The sequence below is a fragment of the Adiantum capillus-veneris genome, chromosome 27, assembly GCF_014529385.1.
Source record: "Adiantum capillus-veneris isolate H3 chromosome 27, ASM1452938v2, whole genome shotgun sequence".
Taxonomy (NCBI): domain Eukaryota; kingdom Viridiplantae; phylum Streptophyta; class Polypodiopsida; order Polypodiales; family Pteridaceae; genus Adiantum; species Adiantum capillus-veneris.
The window spans coordinates 85,055,257-85,068,784 of NC_140957.1; the positions used below are offsets into that span (position 1 = coordinate 85,055,257).

Below are 13,528 nucleotides of genomic sequence, written 5' to 3' on the forward strand. Positions count from 1 at the left end.
TAAGAGCCACGACAGACAGAGAGAGAGAGAGCCTCTGTGGCCTTGTTTGTATTGTAATGGCGGCTGTGTAGCTACTTCATTGCACCCTAGTGCCAGCTACCAACACTCGGAGAAATAGAGAGAGAATCCCTCTCCGTGCGGGGGATACCTAAGATTGTAAAAGCTTACCCCACCATTGACGAAGACAACAGAATTTCATTCACAGCTTCACAATAAGCCCAGCTGTATTAGAGAAGACAAAAAATTCTCTCTCACTAAAAACCCTAGTATATAATTTTTGCTCCAATTTTTGCTTTGCAATGCATTGCAAAGTTCTCTAATTATACAAAGCCATCGGCTGATACATGCACAAAAGAATGCCAAATATTTCAATGTAAAATTTTCCCCCTTTGCTCCCAAGTCTGCAATAGAGCTTCCTGGCTGATTAATACAATCTGAAGAAAAAGAATCATGACAAGATTAAGTCCCATTGCTCTCTTTGTTTTAGACACTAAGGTTATCACCTTTTTGGGAGCCATACACACAGAGCATATGGGATTAATGTGTATACCTCCCTCATGGTGCATGCATACCCACATGAGATGATCATATTGCAACACATTGAGCTGCCTCAATTCTATCCACTGCTGGAATATGTACAGGGTAATCGTTGATGAAGCCCGACCAGCAATTTTGCACCGCCTCCGCCGGAATGTGCCGAAGCGCTCGCCACACTGCACTGTTGCACTTGAACCCAGATCCAAACCCAATTTGCCATATGCGATCCCCTCTGCAAATCCGACCCTTGGCCTCTAAATATGCAAGCTCATACCAGAGGGAGCTGCTGGATGTATTGCCGAAGCGATAGAGTGTCATTCGGTTCGGCTCCATATGGTACGGCGAGAGGCCAAGACTCTTCTCGACCTCGTCAAGCACTGCCCGCCCACCTGCGTGCACGCAGAAATGCTCGAATGCCTTCATGAAATTGGGGGTGTATGGCTTAATACCCATTTTGAGCACATGCCTGCCTACGAGAGATGCAATGAACTTGACAAGCTCAGAATAGGGCAAGACTAGAGGCCCCAGAGTAGTAATATTTGTTCTTAAAGCTCCTCCTGCAACACTCATAAGCTCTTTGGATAGGATTACACCTAAAATGCCTTTGGGGTCCTCCTCTTGTTGCACACAGTAGAAGCACTTGTCCTCGCCGCCTCTGTGGGTTCGCACAGCGTGCAAAAGCTCGAACTTTGCACTCTTCTTCGCCGAGGGCTTGTTTGAGAGCAGAAGTGCTGAGCCCCCCATTCTGAAGATGCAGTTAGATACAAGCATGTTCTTTTCATTGCCTCTATACCAATTCAATGTAATGTTCTCTGTGCTTACAACCACAGCATAAGTGTTGGCATGTACCGAAAGCAACCACTTTGCCAAATCCGCCGCAATTACTCCTGCACTACATCCCATCCCTGCTAGATTGTATGACACAATATTCCCTCTCAACTTGTACTTGTTGATGATCATGGCTGCCAGCGACGGAGACGGGCAAAATGCACTGCAATTCACAACCAGTATGCCAATATGCCGTGGATTGATCTTCGTCTTCGCGAAGAGTTCGTCAAGCGCACCGAACATGACAGTCTCCGCCTCGAGGCACGCTTCGAGGAAGCAGGGATTAGGGGGCATGTTGGTGACAGCAGGGGGGAAGTATGTCTCCTGGCCGAGGCCAGATCGCTCGAGGATTTTCCGCTGGAAATCCAGGCTCTCGGGTGTGAAGAGGCCAATCTTGCCCGAGTTGTCAATGAAGTACTGCTTGGAGACCTTGCGGTCGTCCTTGGGGAGGTAGCAGGTGAAGTCAACCATGTAGACAGGGCGAGAGCGGGCGCGGCGGGCAGCAAGGAGGACAATGATGAGGGCAGCGAGGGCGAGAAGGATGAGGTGAGGGGAATCGAGGTGGTGGCGAAGGTGGTGGAAGAGGTTGGATGCAGCCTGTTTGGCTGAGGAGGAGAGGGAGATGAAGGAGAGGGTGAGGAGGAGGATATGGGAGGCATGTTGGGAGATGAGGGGATGGAAGGCAAGCTTGGCCACGTGCTTCAGGTGAAGAGAAAGGAAGCGCAGGGGAGCCATGCAAGCAGCAGCTTGGCTCCTCAGCAACAGTTGTCAAATCACTGCAATCGCAGGATATGCAGGCTCGCGGGAGGAGGGCATGAGACGTGGGAGCATATGTAAGAACCACAGAGCCAGCGAGAGAGAGAGAGAGAGGGGATTGGGGATACAGTGTGTGTAGAGTGTGAGATTGAGTTTTATTTTGTAGCCAGCCAGTAGAAGCAATGTGGGTGGGCAGCTACCCACCAGCTAGCAAGTAGCAACCGGAACACAGAAAAGAGAGAGAGAGAGAGAGAGAGACTCGAGTCTGAGTGTGTGTCACCCTCTGTGTCACCTTGTTTGTATTGTAATGGCGGCTGTGTAGCTACTTCATTGCACCCTAGTGCCAGCTAGCAATTCTCGGAGAAATAGAGTCGAGAGACGAAGAGAACAACCGCCACAGAAATATAAACCAGAGGCTAGGTAGGTAAACCAGAGAGAGAGAGAGAGTTTTTCCCTGCATCAACCCTCCTAATGAGAGAGAGAGAGAGAGAGAGACAACCAACAAGATAAACCAACCCTCCCTCTCTCTATATGTCAACTGTACCGGGAAACCGGCAGTGCATGGGCAGGCGCAGCGCTAGTCTCGGCCCTCCGGGAATGGCGACTGCGAGCAACTTGTTCGTCTGTGTGAGAGGAGAGAGACTCGAGGGATATGAGAGTCGTGAAACGTTAAAGGCAAGTGTTTATGAGAGAGAGAATGATAGAGAGAGAGAGAGAGCGTGTGTCACTCCATGTGTGCGCAAGAGTTAAGAGATAGAGAGTGTGTTGTTGATCTAACCACCGGCCTTGTAGGCCAGCCAGTCCTTTTATGGTATTCGGAACTTTTTATGAAATGGTGTGTCACGTGTCACTACTCTTATAGTTGCTTGACTCCTTGGTCATGGCTGTGTCACACGCAGGCCGCCCCTTGTTTTTGGACTCAAGGGATCAACGGCTCCCTGTGCATCCACCGTCGATTAACGACCAGCGAGCCCAAAAAAATTAGGGTTCCCACTTGGCCATCGAGCCTTAAACCCCCGACTTGTCCCTACACACTCGCACACCCAATCCAGCTCGCCTAGCGCGTTTCATTGAACGCAATGTGAGCCAGGCACTATATAAGTCTTGCCCCCCCCCCCTGCTGCGTTGATCCAATGGTCTAAAACGCCCGCCCTATCGAAAATGAACCTCCGCCGTAGATCCCTCGAGTGACACCCCGTGTCACTTATAAACGAGGCAGGCTGCCCCCAAAAACTAGTCTTGCTTGGTGGGTCTTGCTATATAACACCTACAGATAGAATATAACATGACATGCATATTGACATTTAGCACCTAGCACTGAAGGGAACAAGAGCATGACTAATTTGGCAAGGACGACACTGCGTGAAAGGGATATACATTTGAAAAATGCTATAATGTTTATGGAAGGAGACAAAGTTAAGTGCGTCATTATTAAAGATTATATGGATGGTTACAATTGAGATTATATCCAAGCGAGGTTGTACTACTATGTCTAATGATGAATTTTTTTTCTAGTATACGTGCTGCATGTAAATTCTTGCAAATGGAAAGTATTTCAAAAAGAAAATTTTCATCGAATGGTTTGGTAGCGCAAGACATCGACTCACATTTTTGAAGGTGGATGTCGAGTGTGTTTTGTCTTTCTTCTTTTGTAGTTATTTGTGTTTTACCTTTCTTCTTTTGTAGTTATTCCCGGTACAATGAATGAGAACAATGATACATATAACTTCACCTTCTGTGTGCTCTGTTATGGCATCGACAATCCATGTTGCACTGTTTGCCACACCGATTGTCAAGTCACTGTTTTCAGTGATCATGCACTGCATGCCAATTGCGATCGAATCCAACTCATTGAACTTAGGGTCTAGGAGCCATTATTGAAGGACATTTATGTTACCCACTTTCGTCTTCATTTCAAGTGTTGTAATGTCAATTTGATTCATCTAGAATACATGCACCCAAGGTACAATTGATCTCATCTAGGATTGGTTTTCTTTCACAAATAATGGTCAAGAACTTAAGCAATTCAAGGTCCGTTGCATGTCTTACAAAGCATGACATTTTGTATAAAGTTGCAAGTAGCCAGTGGATCGAGCTTGTGATATGGCATGTGTTACAAAGCTCCCGTGCATGACTACAAACTGGGAATAGTTGGGTAAGGCGATAGCTATGGCTTCAATCCAATGCCAAGTTTTCATGATTCTGGCGTCGTCGCAAAGTGAGCTCCTACGAGCTTCCGAGTGAGTTTTCTTGCAAATCGTGTGTCTGTTTGGTGATTTCTTTATACCTATGGGTTCATGGCGAGTAGAGCTATGGATTAGAACCATACACAACAAAAAGTGGCGACCTATATTTTGTTGCGTGTCTTTATACGACGCGATTGTTGCACGAGATGGTTTGAGACAGGATACCAAGTCATAGTCCATAAGTTATTGATCTCTTGATGAGGAGAGCGTGTCTTGTGAATTTCGTGACATTTTGAATGCATTTGGTCTAGTTTCGGATATCATGAGCATTGTAGGTTAAATTGCTTTCACTAGTGCATAGAACGTTTAGGTTTGATTTTCTCGAATAGAGATTGTCTTAGAAGGTCAAGAAGGTGCTTGACATCCATCTTCTTGTTTCCACACGCCTACAGGTTAAGCTTCGTCCTTGGCTGACATAGAGTTGTTGGTTTAGTTCTCGCTATGCTAGCGTCGGCTCGCGGCATATCCGCCAACATTGGCGCCGCGCCGGAGATCAAAGCCCTAGGTAAGTGACCTTAGACCAATCCTATGAGGTGAGAGTCCCTCTGGTTTTTCAGAGTATTCTTTTTATCTTAGTTTAGTTAGGATCCATAGAGAGGTGCTAGGGAGCGTGTGTCTTGCCTTGGTCACCCATGTAGATGGTTTTTAGTTTAGATTTGTATATGTTTCGGTGTTTGAGTGGTTGATGAGGTGATAAAAGCATTAGCTAGTCAGTGTGTGGCAGTTAAGTGTTTATCTACTTAGAATTGCAAAATCCCATTTTTCATGTTTAGGAGTAGCTTTAGGTAGATGATTTGATATTGGTCTAGAGCTGTACATCAATGAAGATTTGCTTGAATTGTTTATTTGCATTGAAATCTTGAAAAGAATTTGATTCTTAGTCGAAACAGTGCAAAAACAAAGTTCACAAAAAGGTTTTGCATGACTGAGGGTTGCTAAGAACTTAAGAAGACATTTGGGAGGGTTCTGCACATAAAAATCTCAAATATGTAAAGTTAGACATTATACGTGTATAATGTCTCAAGGGCTAAAAAGAGACCAAAATTGTGAAAACTGATTGTAGTAGTGTGTTCAAAAGAGTCATTATACCCTAGTGACACCTTCAGTGGGGAATTTTGGCATAGATTTGGGGATCAAAAGCCAAAAGATGAAGTGGTTGTGACTGAAAAAAACAACAACTTGTGTTGTGAACACTTTTTGAGCTTTAAATTTTGTTGTAAACGCATGTACATGTTGCTGATAATGAGGGGAGCTTAGAATAGAAACAGATTTGAAATCTGAGATGATAGACATCATAGCGTGTCTCCGGCCTTAATTTGAGTGTTGACCTGTATATCTGGCATCACTAAAGCACTTGGAAGGTAGTTCTAAGCTTGATTGCAAGATTTCACATCATTTGGACAACCAACCTGACATTTAAAGAGAATTTTGCAAATTCTAGCCAATAACAATGAAAAGTGGTGAACTGGTGTAAAATTGACATCAAAACCTGATATACTTGGTGTACTCATAGAAGAAAACCTTGGGCAGAAACAAAAGTCTAATCTGGGCCAAAACGCATCATATACATATGATGTCTTTTCCCTCATGCTAGAGTGAAATTGTACAAGTAAGCGTTCCCTAGTGTCCTAGAGCATTTAAGGAGTCCATAGCCTAAATTTCATTGCATTTGGACCAAATTCTGAGCTTGAAAGGACCAGAAACATTCCAGACATTCTGCATACCTAATTTGTCTATAACTTGCACAAAATTGGTTCATATTCAATTCAAAAAATAGCTGTGAGATCCTTAGGTGGTGAACTACCTCTCGAGCAAGATTCATCTCAATTGAAGCAAAACCAGATTATACACATATGATGTGTTATTGATGATTTTGAACATTTTTGAAATTATGACTATACAGGGTGTATGAGCACACCATTATAAGCACAAACCTGCAAAAACTTCTTCATTCTTGGCAAAAAGACATCATATGCGTATGATGTGTTTTTGACCCTGTTGACTCCAAAATCTAAAATTATGCATACCCTAGTATTCTAAAGGACCTTAAACACCAATAGCCAAACTTTCATGGAATTTGGAGCATATTTGGACCAATAAGTACCAAAGGACAAAAATTGGACCAGGGTCAAGCTTGAATTGATTATAACTTGCACAAAATTGGTTCAAATTCAATTTTGAAAGCTTCTGAGAGTTACTTGTATGGTAGAGAATATCTGGAGAAGAAATCTTCTCATTTTTTCCAGATAGACATTATAGCGTATAATGTCTAAGGGCGAGAATTAGAGATTATTTGATTGGATTGAGCCCGCCAGAGTGTTCCACTTAACTCTAACAACCCATTTTACCAGTCAAATCAGTGTGAAGAACATATATAGTGAACCAACCCTCTCCAAAACAAACTTTGGATAGAGAGTACCTGCATGGTATGACTAATTAACACTGAATATCACTAAAGTGAGAATCACTGTTTGACAAAGATTTGCAGAGTCTAAAGTTTTGTAGAGATAGCCATCAACAAGGTCCAACAAGTCAAGACCAATTAGGGGTACAATCAATCAACCAATTGGAGAGCTGAAAAATAGCCTGGATAAGGAACAGCAGAGCAAACTTTTGAGGTAAAAGGTTTGGACTGATAGTTGTGTGTTAAGGAATTGATGTATTTAAGATCCGGAAGAAATCTCCAAAGAGACCAGAGATCACAAAGAGATCAAGTCAACTTAGTGTCTACTGAGGAGAGTGTGACCCAAGCGAGAATAGATCCACTAGCACCTCGAAGATGGTAGTGAGACCGACACATCTTTTGAACAATCTATTTACCTCATGGCTGACCAAAACACCACCGTTAACCGACCAAGCCAAGCGGGAGGAGGTAGCACCTCTAAGAACCCCACTTGGACGATGAGGTTTACAACCCTTTACTTAGAAGGACCTGTTAACCCTCACGTACATTCCTATCACCTAAGACGGATGCCGTATTATTTATTTGGTAGAGTCAGGTACCGGGCTTGTTGGTCCAATAGGAAAAGAGTAAGAGTGATCGCAGATGAGAGGCGCACTCTAACTGCAACATTCAAGGGATTAGTTGGCTAAGCATGGGCGCCCAAGTGTGAATGGGGCGAGCTCATATAAAAATCAACTAAACCTAAAATTCACTAATTCTCTCATTTGTGCAATTGAAGAGTGCTCTTGATCCCTCTCCATCTTCTTTCTTCTTCATCTCCTCGTGTGTGTGTGTATGCATGTGAGAGAGAGAGAGAGAGAGAGAGAGAGAGAGAGAGAGAGAGAGAGAGAGAGAGAGAGCGATCGAGCATTGCGATGATGGCATGGTGACGGTGAAGCGGTTGAGCGCGGCGCAACGGCGGCTCCTTCTTCGCGGCGAGGAATCCTCCACGACAACAAAGCGTAGAGCGGTGAGTGACACACCATCGCCATCTTTGAGCATACTAGTTTAGGCTAGTTGCATACTTGGAGCCATTTGTGGCTCGCACACAGTGTATTGGCAAGTTCTTTGCATTGACACGTGCGACAGGCGCGCGCATTTTTGGCACCGTTGCCGGGAAATGCCATACACTAAGCTTGAATGGCACTCTGTGCTTCTTTGTGGTGCAATTTCAATTGTAGGGAAGGTAGGGACGGAAGACGTGTGTGTTGAGAAGAAGGAGTTTGTTTTGCTGCTGTGTATTTCTTTGTTAATGAGGTTTTGAAAGGTACTGTGTTTTCTTTGTGATAAGGTGTTAGTATTAAGGTTGTAGATCCATAATGTTAGTTAGTTCTGTGTAAAGTACAGTAAGTAGGAAGTAGATCTGTTAGAGCTCATGAAGTGTATTAGTGTGTAACAGTAGGTGTATTAGTTGTAAGTAGGTAGGTAGAGTGTGTGTGTGCTCGCGCACAGCGCGACCGCGGCGACCTTATCCCCCAAAAAAAAATATAAAAATTTAAAAAGGTAGGATCGCGATCGGGAATATCTCCCAGACCCAAGCCCAAGCTCACACTCAGGCTCAAGCCTCAATCGCCCTTTAAAATTACGTATTTTAGCTTCACACGTAGCTAAAAATTGACTTTTTTGAGGACCAACGAAGCTTCAGGTGACCGAACGTTGTGCTGTAAAGCACACCACGACGCTCTGAGTGATACGCTCGTTTCGAGCTATCACACACTTTAATAAAAAAATGAAACATTAAAAAACATAAAAAATGTGTAAAAAAGTAAGCGGTTAACCTTCGAGGTTATTCGCCGACGCTTGTAGGGTGCCAAAGGCACATGCATCTGCACTCTAATCGGGTGCTAGAGATGGAGCAACTAGAGAGAATTTCAACTTACGCGATTCTCAATATCCACCTACCTTAGGTTCCGGGCCCTCGGCGGGGACCCAAGGTAGTACAAACCAAGACCCAAACATAGCGGCTAGTGACTCTTCCTCTGACTACAACGTCATGGAGGGTTTCCCAATGCCTAATCTCGATAGCTCAAGCGAAGACATGCATGCCATGGGTCCACGGTCAGGGTCGAGCGTGCTTAGCCGCTTGAAGGAAACCTTTAGTAGAGCCACTCACTCCAAACATGGAGCTAATGATGTAAATGAGGGGGGTGGGAAAGTAAATTGACCATTCATGACCAACATAGACCCTGTGCCCTTAGAGAGTGTGCACGTGAATACTTCATTCACTGCATCCCCTGACTCTTCAGAGCTATTCCCCTTCGAGGTCATATTACCCGATGGTAGAAGCCTTGCCGAAGTGCAAGAGGTTGAGCGATATATCATTGCGGCTAGGAAAAAGGAAATTGAGAGCTTACGCAAGGCAGAGCAACGAAGAGAGTTAAAATCGAAAGCTCCTATGTCAATATCCTTGCTAGGAGAGCAATCGAGTGCTCCTGACTCAGCAACCGCTAAGGGCCAACCCCTAGAAAGCAACATTGCATCTAGCTCAAAGGACACCCCTAGCACCTCAATCCTAGATGGAGCGTTCTTAAATGAGAACTGGGAGTACGAACTACAAACATAAACTCTAACCGGCCTATACACAAGTCACACCTATCACGTGGGTTGGTTAGATGTCCTACAATCCACAATGGGTGCTACTAGTGTGGAGGATCAACAACAAAGAGTTTGTGAGGTCATCCATAGGGTCATTGAGTTAGAGAGACAGAAAAAGGGGATCAACATACCTTCAATGGGTCTCATGAAATTCTTGGATACAGGAAAGACTAAACAACTGATCTTATCGCAAATGGAGACCCCCTCGGTAAGTCCGATGGATCCTCCATATGTTGTTTCGCCAGGGGTCTCACTGCAATATGAGCCCACAAGTGATAGCTTTACCTTTCCAAATCTAGTTCATCTTTCCCTTGATGACACCACGGCTACCATGCCTACCCCAATGATGGGCATGCCAAGAAACACGCCATGGACCTCATTTGTTAGTAAAGCACTGCTACATGGTAGCTCCATGTTTGCAACAGTACCTAGAAGTGTGTACCAATCAAATACACCCATGGGTCCTCGTACTCGTGTAGTCCCTACCCCTCCCATTGTTTCAACTACCTATGCTCCACAACCACAACACCAAAGCTCTTATTTCCATGGGACCATACCGGCTAGCATTAGCATGTCACATCCGACGACATGGCACAACATCGTACCCAATGTGGAACCCAAGGGCTTCCTATGCGCCAAGCCCAATGCCCATACCTGTAACTCCACATGTAGTCTCTGGAGCACCTTCACCCACAGTGCCTGCTCAATTAGGTGACTTGGCAACATTTGCTCAAGCTATCAGTCGATCTATCGCTGAGTATATGTGTAACACGCCTGATAGAGAGCCTAGAAGTAAGGAAGTACAAATAGCCAAGCTCACACAAAATTTTAATGGAGACAGGGATGTGAGAAAGCATATCAAAGTGTTTGAACAAATATGCGATTCTCTAGGAGAACACAATGACCTGCATAAGAGTAATGCTTTAAGCCTAACCTTAAATGGGAAGGCAGGGGATTGTATAGAACCTTAAGGGTGGAAGAAAAAACGATTTACCCTACTCTTAGGAGACTGTTCTTAAAAATATACATACGAGAGGGAGTGCTTTGGGGTGGAGCCTCTCAGCTCCAGAAAGCCCAAGGAGAGGAAGGAGAGTTGGTGAGAGACTTTATTAGTCGCTTGAAGAATTTGAATTCTCGTTGTAATCCAAATGAGCGCTTCAACAATAATCAATTGCTTGATAGATTCATTAGGGGATTACGACATGAGGATATCTACAATGGCCTAGTCATTAGAGGTATCACCACTTGGAAAGCAGTCACCACCAATGGGATCCAATTGGAGGATAATTTAATGATTCAAGGAGAAAGAGTGTCTGTTGATCCTAAATCTATAAGCTCGCAAGCATCGGGGCATCAACCAATGACCCTAAAGCCTATTGCTAAGGAGCCAAATATATCTGAGATGACTTTAGCAGATCTCACCAAGGTTATTCAAGAGAGTCTTAGAGACAATCATGCTTTGCAAAACAATCATATGTAATCCAAGAAGGGAGCAACAATGGTGCTCAGTATGCTATGGACCGCATTGTACCAGTGAATGCCCTATTTTTAGAATAAAATTCAATGGGAACTGCAATGCCTGTGGGAGGTATGGTCATCAAGCCAAGGATTGCATAGTATTTAAGCGCGCGATGGCCAATAGACCAACCTTAGCATGGACAGACACACCTCGAGTGCCTGCATTGATGCCGACCCCACCTCTTGAACAAACGTCATAACACAGGGTCCCTAGGGCCCAAAATGTTGTTCAAACAACACCCTTACCACCTCCAGTGCTAGGACTGCAACCACCACATCCGAGAATCACTTCTGTGAATCAAGTGGGTTGTGAGTCATCTATTGCTTGTTTGGAAGGCTGTGAGGAAGATATAGATCTTAATATTGCCTATGGGATGGATGTGCTTGAAGAAAGTCCACAATACTATACGGAGGACTATTGGGGACAAGTCAACCTATTTATCAGGTAGGTACTCTTGTTGCAAGAGGCCGAAATATCAATTACACTGCTAAGAGACCACCTCTTCAATGCTATGAGTGTGGAGGTCCACATCGTGTGGTCGAGTGTCCTATTAGGCTACAAAAGAATGCCACACTAATGAAAACCAATCAAGCGAGCACGTCTACAATACCGATTCTCATGTCTATCGATGTGGCATGGATCATTTGATTACCCAATGTCCAAATAATCCAAATGCACCGAAGATCACGCCATTAAACTTGATTGAGGTTACCGAGGAGCCATCACAAAGTACACCCGTGGTACCAGTAATCGTACTCACACGATCGATGCTCCAAAAACAAAATTATATTCTTGAGGAAAGAGACGTGGCATCAATTGCCCAATCTCAGAAAAAGAAGAAAACAGGATGGAAGAGATCGCAAAAAGCAGCGAAGTCAAAACCCAATTCAAAGACCAACATAGGGACTGGTGACGACCCTGTATATATGAATGACGCTGAAGAGGATTCTGATTTAGGTGAAACCATGGAGACCAAAACGACCACTAAGATAGAAACCAACAAGGAAGATCTTCATGAGCCACAATAGTCAAGATCCAAGAAGAAGATAGGAACTTATACAAACCCTACAGAGGAGATCGAGCAAGTCAAGCAATTAAGGAGTTTGGTAGAAGATACCCAAAGGGATCTAGAACCAGGACCTAGGCAGATCTATATTACAGAAACCATGTTCCCTACGCAACAACAACCTCACCAAGTCCATAGACCCTTAGCCATACCTAGTGTCATCCAAGAAGAAAGTGACTTAAAGTCATGGGAAAGTGGGCGTACTCACTTCTTCATGGAAAGAATGTTTACAGAGGGACTACTTGATCCTATCAAAGGAATGGAGATCCCATCTTTCCCATGTCAAGGGAATGAAGCCCAAAAAGTGCCGTTAAACACTGTCAAATTGATGGATTTCATGTCTTCAGAAGTTAGAACCACCATCATGTCCAAACTATATAAAGACCCTGAGCAAGTCTCAGCTCTTCGAGCCTTCCTCAATGGAGAACTGAAGTTTGGGCTACCACAATTTGCACAGATGTATGGAGCTGGGAGATGCCAATAGAGGAGGAACACTTAGATCCACAACCCAACCTAGATGAGAACCTTGTTATAGAAATACCTGTTAACAAGTTGGGACAATACTTTGAGGGCGATGAATCCAATGTGACCATACCAAATCACTACTAAGGGATTAACTGTGAAGGGAATCCTTGATGGTGGCGCTGGGGTTAGCATTGTGACTAAAAATTGATGGGAAACTACGAGAAGACCTCACCTTGCGACCACAACCATAGTAGTGCAGATGTCCAATGGGTCTATTGTTAAACCTATTGGGATGCTAGAAGATCTCAAGATCAAGGTCTTTGGACATAAAATAAGATTTACCTTCATTGTTATGGATTTCTTCAAGCACACTATGGCATCTGAGATGATCTTAGGACGTCCTTTCATGAGGGAAGCAAAAATGGTGCATGACTCGTCTAAAAACCATGTCTACTTGCAGTTCCAAGATTCTGTCATTTGAGTGGATCTTGTAATTGGTCGAACACATTCTCTAGGAAACATGTCTATAATTGATCATAGATCTGACACCATAGTTCACTCGGCCCCATTGCAGTATTGTGACACGTGTAAAGGGGACACTAATGTTGGAAAAGATTCTCCTTTTGTGGATGTACTACCTGGGATGACTGAGTCGGACAATGTGGATTGGGTCCACCTAGTAGCAACCATAGACACTTGGGGAAATAGGGGGATGTAATGGAATTTGCCTATTCAATTTGAGAGTAGCGGAATTTAATGAGAATACTTTCAAGAAATGATTTTGTGAGCATAGCAGGTAGACATAATTGAAGATAGCAACATAATCATAGCAATTAGTTAACTTGGCATAGACAATACTTTTGCAAGAGAGAGAATTTAGAGAACATGACAACAGTTGAGGACCGGATTTATGTGGAGCCGGTCCCCCCTCCAATAGGCATTTGTATTATGATTTCTCCCATAAAGAGAGACTTGTTACAATACATTCTTTGTGTTCCTTGTGACCTAGGTGAAGCAATGAAGATGGAAAGCTTCATGCATCACCATCATAGCATAACCTAAACTTGAAGAAA

General features: G+C 44.0%; 1 pseudogene; it reads right to left on the minus strand.

Moving 5' to 3' along the window:
* Positions 1-274: 274 nt before the first annotated feature.
* LOC147422307 (3-ketoacyl-CoA synthase 11 pseudogene) lies at positions 275-2,567 on the minus strand (annotated as a pseudogene).
* Between the last annotated feature and the right edge of the window lie 10,961 nt (positions 2,568-13,528).